Here is a 9,871-nt window from a genome sequence, read left to right on the forward strand (position 1 = left end):
TCCGAAGGGCAGATATTTTTTTTTTATGAGGACCTTTTTCATGGCCGGAATACATTCGGAGGTTCGTCAAATCCTGCCGAGGGGCGACCGCTATTAGAAAAATGTTTTTCTTAATTTTGGTGTTTCACCGAGACTCGAACCAACGTTCTCTCTGTGAATTCCGAATGGTAGTCACGCACCAACCCATTCGGCTACGGCGGCCGACAAGGAATTGCATTCGTAAAATAGGGATTAGTAACAAAAATAATCATGTTTCCAAGAAAATAAATATAAATGAGCTGACCGAGAAGTTTCTGCAATTACCCGGCTGTAGCTACATACCGTATGATCAAAAAGTGACATACCCTATGATCAAAACCTCGCACGTAAGAACCAGTCCATATTTTATTCTTATGTTGGTAGGACTGTAAGACACATATCCGTCACTTCTTAGCGCCATCGGATCATCAGTGTCTGCCTGGCCGGCCGGAAATGTGGGCAAACAATTCTTGGATTTTGCCTGATGATAACGCGCCATCGCACCGAACCCAAATCGTCCTGGATTATTTGACCAAACACCAAGAAAATACCATCGTTCAAACATCGTATTCACCGGATATGTTCCCGTGCGACTTCCTTTTGTTTCCCAAGTTGAAGTTACCACTTCGTGGACGGAGATCTCAGTCGATAGAGGAGATCAAAGAGAATGGGACGAACGAGCTGAAGGCTATCCCTTCGTCGGCCTACCAGGGCTGCATAGAGGACTGGGTAAACATTGGCACTTGTGTGTTGCTTCAGACGGGTCATATTTTGAAGCAGATAAAATAAATTTGCCTGAAATTTAAATTTGTTGTGTTTTATTTAAACACTTCCGCTACTTTCTGAGCATTGGGTATATTACTGCGTACCTTGAAATGTATAATGAAAACATGAAAGGAACAATTTACCTTCTCTAATGTTGATAATTTGTCGAGTCTTCATGGGATTACTCTAGATGGCACTCATTCCAAATTTATCTAATAATTCTCGCCTAAAATTTTACTATACTTTATTTATTTTACTTTACAATAGGAGGAGGAGCTCGGCCTTATACGCAAGACGGTTGTAAGTGCCAATTATATATATAGTATATATATATGAACGTCTTAAACATCATTGTGACATAGCCTGTTTTTCCTTACTGTTGGAAGTCGGCTAAAATCTTATTGGCTTGAAATTTCGACACGTAATTGCAGAAGCGTCAGCCTATCAAAATATGCAAAAATCATGAAAATCGGTTGGCAAACAACAAAACTGTGAAACCTCCTCGGAAAAATGTCTGTAACTACCTCAATTTTGCTCTGATTGGCCTGAACCTTTTACATGTTACCTTCCAGTAAAAGTGCTCTAACTCGCTCAACTTTGCTCTGATTGGTGTGGAATTTCGGCACGTAATTGCAGAAGCGTCAGCCTATCCAAATATGGAAAAATCATGAAAATCGGTTGGCAAACAACAAAACTGTGAAATATCCACGCCAGCCTTTCCAAATATGCAAAAATCCAGAAAATTGGGCTATACGCGTTTAAGATGGTATAGTTTTGGCTGTTAGGCCGAGCTCCTCCCCCTATTTGTGACGTGCGCCTTGAGGTTTTTCTACAAATGGAGGGACCTTCAGTTCTAAGCCGACTCCGAACGACAAATATTTTTTATGAGGAGCTTTTTATTTGCAGAAATGCACTCGGAGGTTTGGTATTGCCTGCCGAGGGGCGACCGCTGTTAGAAAAAAACTTTTTCTTAATTTTTGTGTTTCACGGAGTTTCGAACCTTCGTCTTCTGAATGGTAGTCACGTAGACTTAGGCTTGCCATAAATTGGGTGACATATTTTACAATGCATGCGGTGAGATGGTCGACCACACAGGTAATTTACAGACCACCACTTCTGTCTGTATTGGACAGTTGGTGAGCTGTGCCGAAACCTTAGATGGATCCATATTAACACGTAGTGATTTTTGCTTCATATTTATTATTCTTATCTCCCTCCTCCCTTCATTTTTTTTATGGACATTTAATGCTTTAATGGTACCACAACGAAAGGTTCCTTTACCTAATTGGATAACTACGTCCTTTTGAGCTGCGGTAGCAGCCAACTTATCTAATAAAACTTAACCTGGTTTAGACAAACGAACACTTCTTTTGAGAGACCAAGCCTTTACCTTGAAAATGAAAATACGGTATAGCTTTTGTTGGACTCTTGACTTCTTCTTAATTGTAACCATAACCGCTTACGCGATTTTGACCGAGTTTAAGGGGTTAGGGATAGTCAGAGGCCCGAGAAAATGTTGATTTTCAATAATTGTTTTTGACGTGATAACGTCTTATAATTCGATTTAACAGGCTGCACGCACGAAAAAATGTGTCGTTACCTTGCTCATTAGTGTTACCCTGCTCATATGTCGTTGCCTTGCTCATTAGTGTTACCTTGCTCATTAGTGTTACCTTGCTCATATGTCGTTACCTTGCTCATTTGTCGTTACCTTGCTCATTGCATTGAATGAACGACAAAGCAAACAAAGCAAACGAACGGCAACGTTCGACATCTTGCTCTCTCCTACTTAAGTGAGCGTATATATGTATATATATGCGTATAAGTACATATATAAATTCACGCATTTGTATTTGCATATGCCTTCGTATTGATTATTATTAATTTGATTTACTTGAAGAATTTAAAATAAAACCAAGTTTGTTAATAATACCTGTTGTTTTAATATTATTATTATTTTTTGACGTGATAACCTCTTATAATTCTATGTAGCCGGCTGCACCCACCAAAAAATGCGTCGTTACCTTGCTTGAACAGCATGTTATGTTATGATGTGTTATGTTATGCTATGTTATGTTATGTTATGTTATGTTATGTTATGTTATGTTATGTTATGTTATGTTATGTTATGTTATGTTATGTTATGTTATGTTATGTTATGTTATGTTATGTTATGTTATGTTATGTTATGTTATGTTATGTTATGTTATGTTATGTTATGTTATGTTATGTTATGTTATGTTATGTTATGTTATGTTATGTTATGTTATGTTATGTTATGTTATGTTATGTTATGTTATGTTATGTTATGTTATGTTATGTTATGTTATGTTATGTTATGTTATGTTATGTTATGTTATGTTATGTTATGTTATGTTATGTTATGTTATGTTATGTTATGTTATGTTATGTTATGTTATGTTATGTTATGTTATGTTATGTTATGTTATGTTATGTTATGTTATGTTATGTTATGTTATGTTATGTTATGTTATGTTATGTTATGTTATGTTATGTTATGTTATGTTATGTTATGTTATGTTATGTTATGTTATGTTATGTTATGTTATGTTATGTTATGTTATGTTATGTTATGTTATGTTATGTTATGTTATGTTATGTTATGTTATGTTATGTTATGTTATGTTATGTTATGTTATGTTATGTTATGTTATGTTATGTTATGTTATGTTATGTTATGTTATGTTATGTTATGTTATGTTATGTTATGTTATGTTATGTTATGTTATGTTATGTTATGTTATGTTATGTTATGTTATGTTATGTTATGTTATGTTATGTTATGTTATGTTATGTTATGTTATGTTATGTTATGTTATGTTATGTTATGTTATGTTATGTTATGTTATGTTATGTTATGTTATGTTATGTTATGTTATGTTATGTTATGTTATGTTATGTTATGTTATGTTATGTTATGTTATGTTATGTTATGTTATGTTATGTTATGTTATGTTATGTTAATGTTACCTCATTCTCTATATCCATACAAAATATCTATCAAACAAATAAAATTAAAATTTTCTTTTGAAAAATACAACCAATCAATCAGTATTTTCTTATGACGTTATCACGTTAAACTATCGTCAGTTCAAAAAAAGAAAATAATAATTGTAAAAGTTATCGCTGTTTGTGTGGAGCCCGTTTCGCCAGAAGTCCCTTACGATGATCATCACAAGTCCTTGGAGATTCATCTAAAATCAATTGGACAAGAGAAATTAGTTTTATTAACAGATAATCTGGTGCCTGATCGAAGCTTTCGACGTGATAACGTCTTATAATTCGATTTAGCCGGCTGCACGCACGAAAAAATGTGTCGTTACCTTGCTCATTTGTCGTTACCTTGCTCATTGTCGTTACCTTGAATGAACTGCAAGCGAAAGCGCGGAACGAACGACAAAGCAAACAAAGCAAACGAACGGCAACGTTCGACATCTTGCTCTCTCCTACTTAAGTGAGCGTATATATGTATGTATATATATAAATTCTCGTGTTTGTATTTGCATATGCCTTCTTATTGATTTTTATTAATTTGATTTACTTGAAGAATTTAAAATAAAACCAAGTTTGTTAATAATACCTGTTGTTTTAATGTTATTATTATTAATATTTTTATTATGTATGAAGGAAAAAATGTATGGTAATATTTACCATATACCTTATAAGATATGTTGTATAATAATATATGTATATAAACAAGCATACATATACAATTTCGCGCAATTTTCAAAAAGAACAAATCTATATGTAAAGATGCATACAAGTCATATGGACATATCAAATACACGAATCTATTACATACGCAAGCAAATGTAAGCTAATGTGCTTGAACTGCAAGCGAGAGCGCGGAACGAACGACAAAGAGCACAATCGGCCCCCGCGGTCGGCAACGTTCGACATCTGGCTCTGTCCTACTTGAGTGAGCATATATATGTATGCATGATGCAAAGAATAATGAGATGGCGCCCATCGTGGTCCCGTTACTTTGCGCTCAGCGAATTTGACAACTAGTTACGTGATTTTAGCTCCAGTATGGCCAGATTACCATTTTCGTAACTTGATTTAGCATTTTTTTTTTGTTATTTCTATTATTTTTTGTGTCGGAGTTTTAGTTCTTTCTTCATGACATTTTTCTAGCTGTTCTAATTAAAATGTCATGTTTATATATTAATTTGGTAAAATATACATTTTTTAATAATTATTTAAATAATTCACTCAGTTTTATTTAGCTTTACTTTTTTTTAACATCTGGTGGCATTGCCCGCGATTGCCGGTGTTGTTGGTGTTCTTCTGCTTTCGCCAATCAAATCTCTCTCTCGCTACTGCAGAGTTGCCTAGCTTTGGATATAAAAACGCACTAAATGCCCATTTAAAGAAAATAAAACACGAAATTTTTATTGTGTTAAGTAAGAACTTTGTATGCGCGACAAATTGTCTGTAGAATGTGCGTTTTTTTTAAATAAATGTGTTATGCTTATGTACAATTTAGTTTATGAGTTTTTTTTGTTAAGCGAAATTCTTTTGTTAAGGGAACGACTTTTTTGCTATATTTGAAGTTATGTAACTAGATAAGGTACTCTTTTTGTAAAAATCTCAGTATGGTTTCTATAGTATTTTCTGGTATTTTGTAGCTTATTTTTACTATGAATACACCTCTTGATGCTCTATGTCTCACTAAGGATTGATGACCGGAAGAAATGATTACACCTCTATGGTTTCAATTCGCATTCAATAAATTCAAAGGCTTTTTAAAATGTGTAAAAAGGTTTTCAATCTTAAGAAGAGTTGAGAGAGGGGCATTTAATATTTTTGCATAGCCTTAAATGGAGCCAAAAATTAAATTTGCACTTTCAAATTATCAAATTTTATAAGAGTAAAAAAATTTTCATTAGCACTAAAATCTTCTCAGAGTGGCCGTTTTTAAACTTCTTTTGTATATTATAATAATACAGTTTTTTTTAACCTAAAGTCTCGGTAGCCTTAAATTAAAAACAAAAAGAAACAAACACCAAAATTAGAAATTGTCGCATTTTCGGTATAAAAAAGCACTAAATTTATTGCGAAGAGCAAATGGTTGGCAATACTGCACAACTCTGCAAACGTGACGTCACGTACGCTCTGATGGGCGCAATCTTCTTTCTATCATTCTTGATATGTATGTATATGCGCATATGTAGGTATATAAATTCACATACTTGTATTTGCATATGCCTTCTTCCTGTGTGCATGGTAATGAACCATTCATCTGTTGAGAGTAGGACGATGATAGAAAAAGTAGGAAATGAAAGGGAGTGTTTCGAGTGTAAAGTGTCTTGAAAAAGGCAAATCGATGATGGTGCCTCTCAGTAGTGTTGACTTATTAACGTCTGATGCACAATCGAAATTGAAGATATCTTTCATGAATTTGATAAATGTTTCGTCATTTTTCACGTTTGTGTAAATGTAACTTGACCTATTCCATTGCAATTCCATTTACCTCCTCCTCTATATCCATACAAAATATCTATCAAACAAATAAAATTAAAATTTTGTTTTGAAAATTGCAACCATTCCATCAATATTTTCTTATGACATTGTCACGTTAAACTATCGTCAGTAAACCGACTTTACAGACAACCTCTTTTTTTTACAAAATTAACAATATGGCGGCGTCAGGAAATATTTTTCAGATTTTCTAGAAAAAATCGACAAGTAATTGTTTAAAAAAACGAAATTTAAAAAAAAAACTTTCGATGACGCACGAGTTCTTTATGTTTTTCAAAAGTAGAATAAATTTTATTGAAATCAACCAAGCGGTTTTAAGTTAAAGTGATCACTAGTTCAAAAAACATAATTTTGAAAAAAAAACGCATTTAAAGTTTTGCTATCGATTTATGTAGAGTTATACGAATTATTTAATTGCTTACAATGCGTCATCTATTCCTGGGCCATACAGGTATAGTAGTTCTTCAGCCGTCATAGCAGCTTCCAAAATATCGATTTACTGTTGCCTACGTAGCATTCTACCTTCTCGAGTGTTATGGTTAGCTGACTGCCACTTTCATACGAGCAGTAGATGTCGGTTGCTTGCGACTGCTGTTAGCTGCTACCTCTCGAACGCTCCGGAGCGCCCGAGCGCTTTTTGTTAATTGTTGAATAACTCGAAAAGTATTTGTCGGATTCACTGCAAATTTTCACACAATATATTTAAGGGTGGGCCATATAGCGTTTGCTTTTTGAACCACCTATTTTTTTGAGAATGGTAACACAAAAGACATGTCAAATGAGTTCATAATTTACTTAAAGGTTTGACATTTACGAAATGGGACGCTATACGCTTGAACAAAGTTGGGAAATATTGAAAACCTATTCCCAAAGTGGTGAGTCTTCTTCTTCTTTCCTGATTTTCACATCGGTGGCTACGTCAATAAACAAAATTCCCAGATTTGGGGCTCAGGAAATTCACACGTTACTGTAGAGAAGCAAATGCATCCACAACGAGTCACTGTTTGGTGCGGTTTTTGGTCTGGCGGCATCATCGGGCCATTTTTTTTCGAAAATGAGCCAGGAGCCGCGGTTGCAGTAAATGGCGAGCGTTACCGTGACATTGTTTCCAAAAGGATGACATGGACGACATTTGGTTTCAACAGGACGATGCAACTTTTCACACTGCCAAAGTTACACTCGAACTTTTGGCTACTGTTTTTAAAAACCGAATAATCAGCCGAAATTCCGATATCAATTTCCCGCCTTGGAGCTGTGATTTAAGCCTATTGGATTATTTTTTGTGGGAAGCCGTTAGGGACAAATGCTATGCGAACCATCCAGAGACGATTGATGCTTTAAAACACGAAATCGAAGTTGTCATTCATGAAATTGGAGCCCAAACAATCTAAAATGTGTTTAAAAATTGGGTTGATCGAATGGCCTACTGTAAAGCCAGTCGTGGCAGTCATTTGAACGATATTATTTTTCATTCATAAATGAAAATGTTCAATCTTCAAAATAAAAAAAAAATTTGAAAAAATATTGATTAGTTTTTTTTTTATAGCTGATTCAAAAAGCAAATTTTACATGGCCCACCCTATATTATACTTTAAGAAATTGCAAAACAAAATCCAATTCTTTTGAAAATTTTGACTACCCCTAATCCCTTAACAAAGCGCGCCAGTTGATTCTTTCTCATGGTAACCGGCGCCAGCTGGAAAGACCAAGTGAAGCCAAGTTGCAATGGTGCAAAAATCTTCCACAGAATTTTCCTCTGAAACACTCCAAGGGACGCCGCATCGTATGTTGTCATCGTTCGAGCTTCTGGGCAATACAATAAGACGGCAATGAATAGAGCCTTGTAGAGTGTTAGTTTCCGTCGAGAGACGAATTTACTAGTCCATTGCTAAGTCCAAAGTAGTATTTGTTGGCAAGTATACTCTGGGCAGCTCCCGGCCAAGTATACTCTGGGTAGCTCCCGAACATCCGTTTGAGAGCGAGCTAATGTGAGAAGGCGAAGCATCCCAAGATATCTGGTTGTATGCTAGGTTTGGAACCCGCCGTTTAAAAATTCTTCCGTAATGAAAACGACAACAAAACCTCGGATGAGAACTGCTTTGTTGGACTCTACTTTAATGATTTAGGTCGTCCCCCAAGATAAGTTTTTCTTTAATAACTTCGTAATTAATTTCTTTATCTCTTTTTCCCTTTAGGTAGTCGAGTTTTATTTTAAATCCTGTATAAAAACTTATTAGTGGCATGGAACTTATTAGTGGAAGTTTTCAGTTTGGGGGACCCAAGTGGGGAACTTCGTCCTTTATGTTATAAAATACACTCCGTACTCTAAGGGTTAAGTAAATAATATTGCAAATTTGTATATATATAATTGGCGTGTACACCCTTTTTGGGTGTTTGGCCGAGCTCCTCCTCTTATTTGGGGTGTGCGTCTTGATGTTGTTCCACAAATGGAGGTGCCTACAGTTTTAAGCCGACTCCGAACACTCGTAGGTTTGCCATTGCCTGTCGAGGGGCGACCGCTATTAGAAAAATGTTTTTCTTAATTTTGGTGTTTCACCGAGATTCGAACCTATGTTCTCTCTGTGAATTCCGAATGGTAGTCACGCACCAACCCATTCGGCTACGGCGACCTCAAATACTATAGCAAATAACATGATTCAATTTGCTCACTTGTGACATTAAAATTTTGACACTCCCTTACAAAAGGTCGCATTTAAGAAGGGCGTAGAAAGTGGAAAATTAAACACCTTTTTGGTAAAAATGGTAGCAAAAAACGTTTTTTTTTACTTAAATTATAACTGGTACAAACAGAAATTACCAGGAATGATATTAAAAAAAATGTTATTAAGTTAAACCCAGATTGATATTTTGTGAATTAATTTTAAAATTGAAAACTGATCGCGAAGTTGGGAATTTTTTCCAATATGAAGCTATTATGTTACCTAAGCAGTATGGCCCTAATGAATTCCTTGCGCCTTGCTTTACTATGCTATGCCCACGTAAGTTTGGAGTTTTGACCCCCAAGTCGCGATTATTCATTCCTAACTACTTGACAAACTACCACGGGCATGGAACACCAAATGATAGAAAATGTTGTTTGTAATAGCAGAGGCTCCTCGATAGGCAATGGCACACCTCCGAGTGTATTTCTGCCAAGAAAAAAACTCCTCATAAAAAGCCATCTGCCATCAGGAGGCTATGATTAGTTACGTATTGCTAAATGAGCTCTTGTTGGTAACTTATGTATCTTTAAAGTAACGTAGTAAGTACTTCCCCCACCTGTATTTGAAAGGGATTGAACTCAAATTGTCAAAACGTCCATCTTTCACGTTCTTTGCCCCAAAAAGATGGTTTGTGATTTAAGCTGTATGTCAGTATGTTTTCCATATCGTCTTGGTTATTCACATACAGAGAAAGTGTTTATACACCCTTTTGAAAACGAAATGTTTTTTCTACAAATTTTACCTTTCTTCCACTTTTGCCAAAATTTTCTAGAGTTAACAACCCAGTGTCTTGCTAAGGGAGCCGATTTGTCAAGAGAGAATGAGAAAGCTGCTTACTGAGCAAACCTTTTATTATTGAA

Source organism: Anastrepha ludens, chromosome 3 (genome assembly GCF_028408465.1).
Source record: "Anastrepha ludens isolate Willacy chromosome 3, idAnaLude1.1, whole genome shotgun sequence".
NCBI classification, from domain to species: domain Eukaryota; kingdom Metazoa; phylum Arthropoda; class Insecta; order Diptera; family Tephritidae; genus Anastrepha; species Anastrepha ludens.